This window comes from Trachypithecus francoisi, unplaced genomic scaffold (genome assembly GCF_009764315.1).
Source record: "Trachypithecus francoisi isolate TF-2019V2 unplaced genomic scaffold, Tfra_2.0 Lachesis_group1, whole genome shotgun sequence".
Lineage (NCBI taxonomy): Eukaryota > Metazoa > Chordata > Mammalia > Primates > Cercopithecidae > Trachypithecus > Trachypithecus francoisi.
The window spans coordinates 215,654-227,555 of record NW_022681454.1 but is presented as its reverse complement, the minus strand read 5'-3'; the positions used below and the strand labels follow the sequence as shown (position 1 = coordinate 227,555).

Sequence of the window (11,902 nt, the reverse complement as noted above, 5' to 3'; positions counted from 1 at the left end):
CTTCATTTACTGTGAACCCATGACAAATGTGTATATATATATATAAATTGTGTGTGTGTGTGTCAGTGTCACATTAGGGTTCCAAATATAAAAATCAAACACTGACAAAGCAAGACAGAGGAAGCAATATAATTATAGTAGATTTTTTTTTTTTTTTTTGAGATGGAGTCTCACGCTCTGTTGCCCAGGCTGGAGTGCAGTGTCGTGATCTTGGCTCACTGCAAGCTCTGCCTCCCGGGTTCACGCCATTCTCCTGCCTCAGCCTCCCCAGTAGCTGACACTACAGGCACCCGCCAACATGCCTGGCTAATTTTTTGTATTTTTAATAGAGATGGAGTTTCACCATGTTAGCCAGGATGGTCTCAATCTCCTGACCTCGTGATCTGCCCACCTCAGCCTCCCAGAGTGCTGGGATTACAGGTGTGAGCCACCACGCTTGGCCTGTAGTAGAATATTTCAATACCCCAATTTCTGTAATGAATAATCAAAAAAGAATATTCATAAGAAAAGAGAAGACTTGAAGCAGTATATGGCAGTTATGCCTAAGAGAACCGTAGAGAATACTCCGCAACAACAGCAGGATATACACACTTCTCAACAGCTCATACAATGTTCTCCTTGATAAACCACCTGTTAGGCCACAAAAAAAGTCTTAAAATATGTTTTTAAATAGAAATTTTACGGATAGCTTTTAATGACCAAACTGGAATGAGAGTATAAATTAATAAAAGAAAACTAACACTGACATATTTATAGAAATTAAAAAATACAGTCTTCAGCATGCTCTTGTTCAAATTTTGAAATATTATGAAGATGTCTAGACTGCTCAGTGTAATCTACAGATTAAACGAAATCCCAGTCAAATTTCTAATCAAGTTCTTGCAGAAATAGAAAAAGCAACCCCAAAGTTATATAGAATTTCAAGGGACAATAAAGCACCCAACAATTAAAAAAAACGTTGGAGGCACCACGGCTCATGATTTCAAAGCGCATACAAAGCAAAAGAATTAAAACAATTTGGCCGGGCACGGTGGCTCAAGCCTGTAATCCCAGCGCTTTGGGAGGCCGAGACGGGCGGATCACGAGGTCAGGAGATCAAGACCATCCTGGCTAACACGGTGAAACCCCGTCTCTACTAAAAATACAAAAACTAGCCGGGCGAGGTGGCGGGCGCCTGTAGTCCCAGCTACTCCGGAGGCTGAGGCAGGAGAATGGCGAAAACCCGGGAGGCAGAGCTTGCAGTGAGCTGAGATCTGGCCTCTGCACTCCAGTCCGGGCGACAGAGCGAGACTCCACCTCAAAAAAAAAAAAAAAAAAAAAAAAGAATTAAAACAATTTGATATGGGTATAAAGCTGAACAGCTAGATTAATAAAATAAAATCCGGCATAAATATACACTATCACACATATGGTTGAATGAAGAGTAATTTGTACACTCATAATTATTGTAGTACTGTTACTGAAAGCAAATAAATGAAAGCAATGCAAATTTCTCACCAAATGAATGGATAAATTTGTAACATTAAAATAATGAAATACTACTCAGTTTGTAAAAAGCAAAAAAACTCTAACAAGTGTAATAAAGATAAATCTTGATGACATTGTGTGACATGAAATAAGTCAGCCATGAAGACACAAACTGTGTGAATCAACTCACATGAGATATCTAAAGCAGTTTGACTCTAAAATAGAAAACAGAATTGTTTTTGTAAAGGACCAGAAAACAGAAAAAGTAGTTAGTTGTTTAATGTGTTTTCAGTGTTGGCTTCGCAAGATAAACACATTCTAAAGATATAGTACGTAACAATGTCAATATAATTATATACGTAACAATATCAATATAATTAATATGACTGAACTCAAAATTTAAAAAAAATTAAGATGGTAAAGTTTGTGTTTTGACAATTAAAACAATATCTAAATAATATCTAAAATAGACACAGAAGTTTGACAGTTTTTGAAATCTTCAAATCACAAGTGTTTCTCCCCCACACACAAAAACATAGATTTACAAATAAATAGAGGGTAAAATTAGGAGAATTTCAAGGACTACTCAGCTAGGCAGGGTAAAACCACCATTGTATACACATAAACCGAACAAGTATACAACTCATAAACACTAACAGGAACAATATGCATATAGATAAACAGAGACTCTTATAATAGAAATAGACATATAACTGATCCATATTTGACTTGTGCTCCATAGTCTTTTTATTTTTTATTTTTATTTTTTGAGATGATGTCTTGCTCTGTCACCCAGGCTGGAGTGCCTTGGCAGGATCTTGGCTCACTGCAACCTTCGCCTACCAGGTTCAAGTTATTCTCCTGCCTCAGCCTCCTGACTGGCTGGGATTACAGGTGCTCACCACCACACCCAGCTAATTTTTGTATTTTTAGTAGAGACAGGGTTTCATCCTGTTGGTCAGGCTGGTCTTGAACTCCTAACGTCAAGTGATTCACCCACTGCAGCATTCCAAAGTGCTGGGATTACAAGTGTGAGCCACCATGCCCAGCCATGCTCCACAGTCTTATGGCATACACAGCTGAATATTGTCATACACAATGAAAACATCCTTGTCCGAGATGTCAGAAAAAAAGTGCTCTGCTCTTTCCTGTTTAGGATGGTATCAGTCATTGATTTGTCATACATGGCCTTTATTGTGTTGTGGTACATACCATCTATACCTAATTTGTTGAGTTTCTTTTTTTTTTTTTTTGAGGCGGAGGCTCGCTCTGTCGCCCGGGCTGGAGTGCAGTGGCCGCATCTCAGCTCACTGCAAGCCCCGCCTCCCGGGTTCATGCCATTCTCATGCCTCAGCCTCCCGAGTAGCTGGGACTACAGGCGCCCGCCACCTCGCCCGGCTAGTTTTTTGTATTTTTTAGTAGAGACGGGGTTTCACCGTGTTAGCCAGGATGGTCTCGATCTCCTGACCTCGTGATCCGCCCGTCTCGGCCTCCCAAAGTGCTGGATTACAAGGCTTGAGCCACCGCATCCGGCCTGAGTTTCTTAAAGGCATGTTGAATGTTGTATTTTGCCAATACTCCTACATACACAATAAAAATAAAGATATCTAGATGTCTAGCAGCAAACCTAATTAAACAGGTAAACACTCTCTACACTGAAAATTATTATAACATCGATAAAAAACTGAAGAAGACATGAGAAATTGAGATTTTTTTGCTTATGAATTGAAAAAATATAAAAGTGGCTATACTACCCAAGGTGATCTACAGATTATGTAATCGCTACCAAAATACTAATGAGTTTTTTCACAGAAATGGAAAAAAAAAAAAAAGCTTAAAATTTATGAGGAACCACCAAAGACCCACAAATGGCAAAAGTAATCCTGAGCAAAAAGAACAAAGCTGGAAGCATCTCATTACCTGGCTGCAAAACATACTATAAAATTATAATGAGCAAAACAGGATGATACTGACATAAAAACAAATAAACAGGTCAAAGTATCCAGTGAGCCCAGTAATAAATTCGTGAACCTAGAGCCACGTGATTTTCAACAAAGATATCAAGAACACACATTTGGAATAAGACTGTCTTTTCAATAAATGGTGCTAGAAAAATTGATTATCTACATATAAAAGAAACTAGGCCCCTACCTCTTATGATATAAAAAACTCAATCACAAATAAAGATTTAAATAGGAAACCTAAACCTATAAAGCTATTTGAAGTAAACATAGAGGAATGCTTTACAACATATTGCAGAACAAAGAATTTTTAAGACTTCAAAACATACACAAAAATATGCAAATGGGATTACAACAAACTAAGAATGCTTTGCACAGCAAAGAAAACAACAGAGCGAAGAGATAATCTATAGAATGAAAGAAAATATTTGCAAAATATACATGAGAGGAAAACTTACAGAATATATAACAAACAACAAATATAACACATAATTTGAAACTAGGGAAGAGACATTAAGAGACATTTTTCTTTTTTTTTTTTTTTTGAGATGGAGTTTCACTCTTGTTGCCCAGGCTGGAGTGCAATGATGCTGTCTAGGCTCACTGTTGCAGGAAGTCAGGGACCCCAAACGGAGGGACTGGCTGAAGCCATGGCAGAATAATATAAATTGTGAAGATTTCATGGAAATGTATTAGTTCCCCAAATTAATACTTTTATAATTTCTTACTCCCGTCTTTACTGCAGTCTCTAAACATAAATTGTGAAGATTTCATGGACATTTATCACTTCCCCAATCAATACTCCTATAATTTCCTATGTTTGTCTTTAATCTCTTAATCCTGTCATCTTTGTAAGCTGAGGATGTGTGATGATTGCGTTAACTGCACAAATTGTTCATAAAGCATGTGTGTTTGAACAGTATGAAATCTGGGCACCTTGAAAAAAGAATAGGATAACAGTGATGTTCAGGGAACAAGGGAGATAAACCATGCCTGGGAGCCGGGCATGATAGAGTTGTATTTCTCTTATTGCCGAAAATGGGCAAGAGAAATATCGCTGAATTCTTTCCCCAGTAAGGAATATTAATTAACAGTCCTCTGAAAAGAATGCATTCCCAGGCGGAGGCCTCTAAAATGGCCAGTCTGGGAGTGTCTGCCTTATGCAGTTGTAGATAGGGATGAAACACGCCCTGGTCTCCCGCAGCGCCCCCAGGCTTGCTAGGATTAGGAAATTCCAGCCCGGCGAATTCTAGTCAAGACTGGTTCTCTGCTCTTGAACCCTGATTCCTGTTAAGATGTTTATCAATGACAACACGTGCACAGTGGGACAAGAAACTTCATCAGCAATTCTAGTTTTGCCCTGGCCTTGTGACCTTGCCTTGCCCATCTGCCTTGTGATATTTTATTGCCTTTGAAGCATGTGATCTCTGTGACCCTATTTGTACATTCCCTCCCCTTTGAAAATCGCTAATAAAAACTTGCTAGTTTTGCGGCTTGCGGGGGGCCTTCACAGAACCTGCCGACATGTGATGTCTCCCCGGACACCCAGCTTTAAAATTTCTCTCTTTTGTACTCTTTCCTTTTATTTCTCAGACCGGCCGACACTTAGGGAAAACAGAAAAGAACCTATGTTGAAATAATGGGGGCTGGTTCCCCCAATAGCTCACTGCAACCTTCGCCCCCTGGGTACAAGCGATTCTCCTGCCTCAGCCCCCTGAGTAGGTGGGATTACAGGCGCCTGCCACCATGTGTAGCTAGTAGAGAAGGGGTTTTCACCATGTTGGCCAGGCTGCTCTTGAACTCCTGACCTCAGGTGATCCGCCCATCTCAGCCTCACAAAGTGCTGGGATTACAGGCATGAGCCACTGTGCCCGGACTAAGAGGCATTTTTCAAAACAAGAAATACAAAAGGCCAAGAACATGCAAAGATGCTCAACATCACTAATTATCAGAGATATGCAAATCAAAGCCATAATAAGATACGACTTCACTGCAGTTAGAATGACTGTAATTAGAAAGGCAAAAAAAAAAATTATTAGTGAGAATGTACATAAAAGTTAACATATAAGGCTGGTAAGATTGTAAGTTAGTACAGCTATTATAGAAAAAAATGTATCACAGGGTGACATATATTTAAGCAATAAACATCATAATTTAAGATTTTTTTTGATTCTAAGACAATAAAATGTTGACCATGTAAGAAAAAAAGAATTCAAATTGCTAGATCATATGTTACAGAAATAAACCAGATAAACTGAGACAAATTCCACATGATCTTACACATATGTGGAATGTAATAAAAACATAGATGGTGAAGGTTTCATGCAACTGTTCTTAGCAATCGCTTTTTGGATATGACATCAAAGGCTCAGGAAACAAAAATATGGACATACACATAGTACTACATCACTGTATCCTAACTATTCCAAGAATATCTAAAGCAGGACTTTAAATAGATATTTACATATGCATGTTCTTCATTATTATTTACACAAGACAATTCCTGGGAACAACACAAATGTCCCTTTAGAGATCAGTATTAGATTTTTAAAATGTGACATATACATACAATGAAGTATTTCATTTTAAAACAAAGATATTCTGACACATTTTACAAAAACAAAGCCTGAGAACATTACATTATATAAAATAGTCAAAAAGAAACAGACATTATATAATTACACTAATAATATGGAAATCAGCCAAAATTATAGAAACAGGAAGTAAAATGGTGTTCTTCAGTAGCTGAAGAAAAAGGAAAAAAAGAGCTAAGTTAAATTGTTTATAATGTATTAAATTTTACTTTTGTAAGATAAAATTAATCTAGAGATCCATTGCAAAAAAAAGTAAACGTACTTAATACCATTAGACTGTACACTTGAAAATGTTTAATGTAGGGAAAAGCAAGAGAGATCAGACTGTTACTGTGTCTATGTAGAAAAGGAAGACATCAGAACAATCTGCATTTTGAACAATGATGTCTGTTGGAGAATGTGCAGTAGCAAAAATCGAAAGTTGGAGTGGGGCCAAGTGATCTATTTACTTGTGCTGACCAAATTTTTTCTTCAACTAATTTTTTAAGTTGCCTCTGGAGTTAATGTTCTTTTACTATTCAATTTTGGATCCCCTCTTAAGATAGAGAACAAATTTGACATGGCATAAGTAGGGATGCCTAGAGTTGGCCGAAATTAATTAATATCTCCTAGCAACTTTTTGAAAGTCATTTAATGTTTTTGCAGTGAGCCAAGATCACGCCACTGCACTCCAGCCTGGGTGACAAGAGCGAGACTCTATCTCAAAAAAAAAAAAAGGAAACCGTTTTAATGTTTTTAGTGTGTCTTTTCTTATTTCTATTTTTTGTGGTTTAATTTTCCTTTCCTCTACCTGCATCCCCAAGTAATGGAAAGGAATAGAGGTTTGAATCTTATCAGATGCTATTGTCAGTCCTGGGTTGGCAACCTCAGTCTGCAGAAATGTGTAACAGTCAATTTGTCTCTCGTTTCTGCAGCACACAAAATATCATCAACATAATGAATAATAGTCTGAAAACCTGTCTCTAACTGGTTGAAGAGCTTGAGCTGCAAAAGTCTGACAAATAGCTGGACTATTAAGCATTCCCTGAGGCAACACTTTCCACTGAAACCTGGTGGCTGGTTCTTTATTATTTGTGGCTGGTATAGTAAAAGCAAATTTTTCAAAATCCTGTTTTGCCAGAGGAATGGTAAAAAAGCAGTCCTTCAGATCAATTATAATTAAAGGCTAACCTTTGGGGATCATGGCCGGATAGGGCAACCTGGGTTGAAGAGCCCCCATGGGTTGAATTACAGTATTAACAGCTGTTAAGTCGGTCAGCATGCACCATCTGCTGGATTTTTTCTGAATTACAACCAGGAGAATTCCAAGGCAGAAATGAAGGCTCAATATGTCCCTTTTCTAATTGTTCCTTTGCTAGTAAGTGTAAAGCCTCCAGCTTTTGTTTCGGTACCAGCCACTGATTTACCCATACATGTTTTTCTGTTTTCCAAGTTAATGGAATGGGTTTTGGAGGCTCTACAGTGGCCACTCCTAAAAATGATACTCTATTCCTTTTCTTTCTTGATTTCCCTCAGCCTCAGTTGGGACTTTAATGGCATCTCCACGCTTCCCTAGTCCCTTTTTAGGGAGATATCCCATTTTACTCATTATTTTTTGACTCACGGGGCTGTATAGGGAGACTGGGATAGTAATCTCTGCATGGCATTGTTGTAACAAGCCTCGGCCCCATAAATTGATTGGAATAGAAGTGATCATAGGTTGAACTGTACTTTCTTATCAGGTCCTAGACAAGGTAAAATCATGGCACTTTGATACACTTCTGAGGTGGTGCCTTGTGGGGAAAAGAGAGATCAGACTGTTACTGTGTCTATATAGAAAGAAGTAGACATAAGAGACTCCACTTTGTTCTGTATTTGAGATGCTGTTAATCTGTGACCCTACCCCCAACCTTGTCCTTGTAAGAGACATGTGCGGTGGTGACTCAAGGTTTAACAGATCTGGGCTGTGCAGGGTGTGCTTTGTTAAACAAGTGCCTGAAGGCAGTATGCTTGTGAAAAGTCATCACCATTCTCTTAATCTCAACTACCCAGGGACACATACACTGCAGAAGGTCGCAGGGACCTCTGCCTAGGAAAGCCAGGTATTGTCCAAGGTTTCTCCCCATGTGATAGTCTGAAATATGGCCTCGTGGGAAGGGAAAGATCGTTCCCCAGCCTGACACCCACGAAGGGTCTGTGCTGAGGACTAGTATAAGAGGAAAGAAGGCCTCTTGGCAGTTGAGATAGAGAAAAGCATCTGTCTCCTGCCGGTCGATGGACGATTTTATGTTCTGTTGACTGAGAAAGGAGAAAACCGCCTTAGGGCTGAAGGTGGGATGTGCTAGCGGCAATGCTGCTCTTTATGCACTAAAAAGGTTTATGGAGATGTTTGCATATGCGTATCAAGGCACAGCACTTTTCCTTAAACTTACTCATGTCACAGAGATCTTTATTCATATGTCTTACTGCTGACCTTCTCCCTACTATGATCCTATTATCCTGCCACTTCCCTTTTTCTAAGATGGTAAAGATAATGGTCAATAAATACTGAGGGAACTCAAGAGACCAGTGCTGGCGTGGGTCCTCTGTATGCTGAGCGCCGGTCCCCTGGGCCCACCTTTTCTTTCTCTATACTTTGTCTCTGTGTCTCATTTCTTTTCTCAAGTCTCTTGTTCCACCTAACGAGAAACACCCACAGGTGTGGAGGGGCAGGCCACCCCTTCAGTACCTATGCCAACAAATCCTGTAACAGGCTTTTGTTTAGGCCAATTTTTTGGCCATCCATTGATTTAAGGTGATGATAGAGACATCAGCCCCGGTATCCACTAATCCTTCAAATTGCTTTTCCTGAATAGTGACTGTACACTCAGGTCTATCCTCTGAGATGGGAATATCCCAAGAAGCAGCTTTTCCAGCAGGGATGATACTTCTAAACCCTCCTGCTCTTTCTGTTTTCTTTTCCCCAATTGTAATATAAGACAAAGGCAGTATTTGAGCAATTCTATCACTTGGATTGTCACTCCAGGGAACAGTGGAGCTGATCACTAACTTAATTTCCCCTTTATAATCTGAATCAATTACCCCAGTATGAATTTGGACTCCCTTCAAATTTAGACTCGATCTCCCTAAAATAAGGTCTACCGTCCCTTCTGGCAGTGGGCCATATACCCCTGCAGGAATCTTTCGTTGGAGCTCTCCAGGGAGTAAAGAGACCATTTGAGTGGAACATAAATCTACTGCTGTGCTGCCTGCTGTGGCAGGGGGCACTGTTGTACTGTTGTTTGACAGCTGGTTGTCTGACAATTGGTTGACTCCCTGAAGTGGTGGTATTTGCTGCGGGGGGGGGTGTTGTCCCTGAAAACCCTGAGGAACAAATGGCTGAATTGGGAATGCACCGGTTTGTTGTGGGGCCTGAGACTGGCCCCTCTTCCTGTTTCTCAACAATGGTTGCTGATTTTTATCAAACTTAGAATGTCATTGATTAGCCCAATGTTTTTCTTTTCCACATCTTGGACACAGGCCAGGTGGCTCTTTATTTTTTGCTGTAATAGCTTGACATACTATATTCTGTTCATTTAGGACTGGGCAGTTCTTTTTTAGATGACCGATTTGACCACAATCATAACATTTTCCCCCAAATGTTCTAACTTGTCCTCCTAATGTGACCCCCGTCATTGCTTGAGCCATTAGCATTGCCTTATGCATAGCTTCTCCAACCCCATCACTAGCCTTCACAAATTCTGTAATTACATCAACTCCTGCTGGAACTTTTCCTTTTAATGGCTTTATGGCCGATTGACATTCTGGATTTGCATTTGATAGGCCATTAATTCTACAATAACTTTTTGGGCATTATCATCTGTAATAGATTTTTGAGCAGCATTGTGCAATCTTGCCACAAAGTTAGGATATGGCTCTTTAGAGCTGTGTCTAATAGAATTAAAAGAAGAGCAGGTGGTTCCTGGGTCCTGAATTTTTTCCCAGGCCCTGAGGCGAATAGCCCTTACTTGTTCAACAGCCTCATTCTGCATTACTGGTTTTTGGTTAATGGTACTCCAATTTGGACCTGTTCCTAACAATTGGTCTACATCTATATTAACAGTGGGATTAGTAGACTGATTTTTTCATACCTGTTCTTGTACTCCACTCCATCAGTCCACCAGGTTTTAAACTGTAGAAACTGAGAGGGTGAAATGGAAGATTTAGCCAAAATTTCCCAATCATAAGGAATAAATCTACTTCCATGAGCAATGGAATCTAATAATGTTCTCATGTAAGGTGAGTTGGGTCCATATTGTTTGTAACTCCTTTCTTCATATTTTTTAACATTTTCATGGTGAAAGATTCATATCTAGCCTCAGCTCGGGTAGGCGCTCCTACTTGAGTCTCTTCCCCGTCCGGTACCGGTTGTAAACTTACCAGGAACTGCCATGCCTCAAGATCTCCCTGTTTTCTGGCTTTATCAATGATTTCATGCAGTGTGCTATATTATCCACTAGGTGGTGCTGTAGGACCAAGCGCCACCGTCACAGGTTGCTGGTATGGTGCCGTGCTATTTGGCATGGGACACACTGCTTGAGGTCTGTATTGAACCTCTGGAGGCGGCCAATACTGAAGCTCGGCTGGCGGCCGATATTGATAAACTACCAGCAGTTGGGTTTTATTTTCTAATGGCTGATATTGTGGATACCGTGTCTGGATTGGCACTGCTGGGATAGAGACTCTATCCTTTTCTACTTGATATTCTCTTGGAGTTTGTACTTGTCTAACCTGCATTTGAGGTTGTAATGTTACAGGCATCTGAACCGTGGGAAAAGGCCATTGTCATTTAGGCTCTGATGGCCCCAATGATTCTGGATCTCCTTCCCCCAGTTTTGATGATTCAGGATATATTACCTCCTGTAATTGACTATAGTCAATATTTTGCATTGACTGGCCCATTACAGACTCTGCTACATTTTTATAATGTTAACTTTTCATTCCTTTCTTAAACTCTGTCCCTACCTCTTCTTCACAATCTATTACACAGCTTTCAGGGGCATCAGAAACTGAAACGCTATCTTCTCTTGTTTGAAACAGTTCTAAACCTGCTTTAATAATGGCCCAATAATTCTATACTGCAAGCGGGATTTTACCTTCCCTATTTGCTTGTTTTAATTTTTTGCCATTTCCCCCCCCCCTAATCTTTTATATCTAAAGTTCCCTGTTCTGGAAACCATGGGCAGAATTGTTCTACTGTTTGAAATAGCATAATTAGATTTTCTGTAGAAGCTCTAACTCCCCCTCTTCTTAAAAGAATTTTAATGAAGCTGAGATAAGACGCGTATTTACTTTCAGTTTGTCCCATTGTTACCCTGGGTTCCTCCGAGCGCACAAGCTTACCGCAAGGCTGACAGTGGATGTACTCAGGAATCTCTCCTTGACTTGTCCTCAATGGTGACATTCTTAGCATACCTGCACCCAAGAGAAAGGCACCCATGTTGGGCGGCAGGCGAAGGGGTGGACTGCCCCTCCACACCTGTGGGTATTTCTCATCAGGTGGTAAGAGAAACTGAGAAAAGAAATAAAACAGAGACAAAGTATAGAGAAAGAACAGTGGGGCCAGGAGACCGGTGCTCAGCATACGGAGGACCTGCACTAGCACTGGTCTCTGAGTTTCCTCAGTATTTATAAATTACTATTTTCACTATCTCGGTGAGGGGAATGTAGCAGGAAAACAGGGTGACAGTCAGGAGATGGTCAGCAAGAAAACATTTGAGCAAAGGAATCTGTGTCACAAATAAGTTCAAGGGGAGGTACTATGCCTGGATGTGCACATAGGACAGATTTATGCTTCTCTCCACCCAAACATCTCAGTGTAGCAAAGAATAACAGAGCAGCATTGCTGCCAGCATGTCTCGC

General features: G+C 40.1%; 1 long non-coding RNA gene across 1 annotated transcript in view; it reads right to left on the bottom strand.

The window, feature by feature from the left end:
- The window catches only part of LOC117084996, a 24,892-nt gene extending 13,261 nt beyond the window's left edge, over nucleotides 1-11,631 (bottom strand). The window contains exon 1 of the long non-coding RNA XR_004437741.1: nucleotides 11,384-11,631. This is a non-coding gene — a long non-coding RNA (uncharacterized LOC117084996). The remainder of the gene's footprint in view (nucleotides 1-11,383) is intronic.
- Between the last annotated feature and the right edge of the window lie 271 nt (nucleotides 11,632-11,902).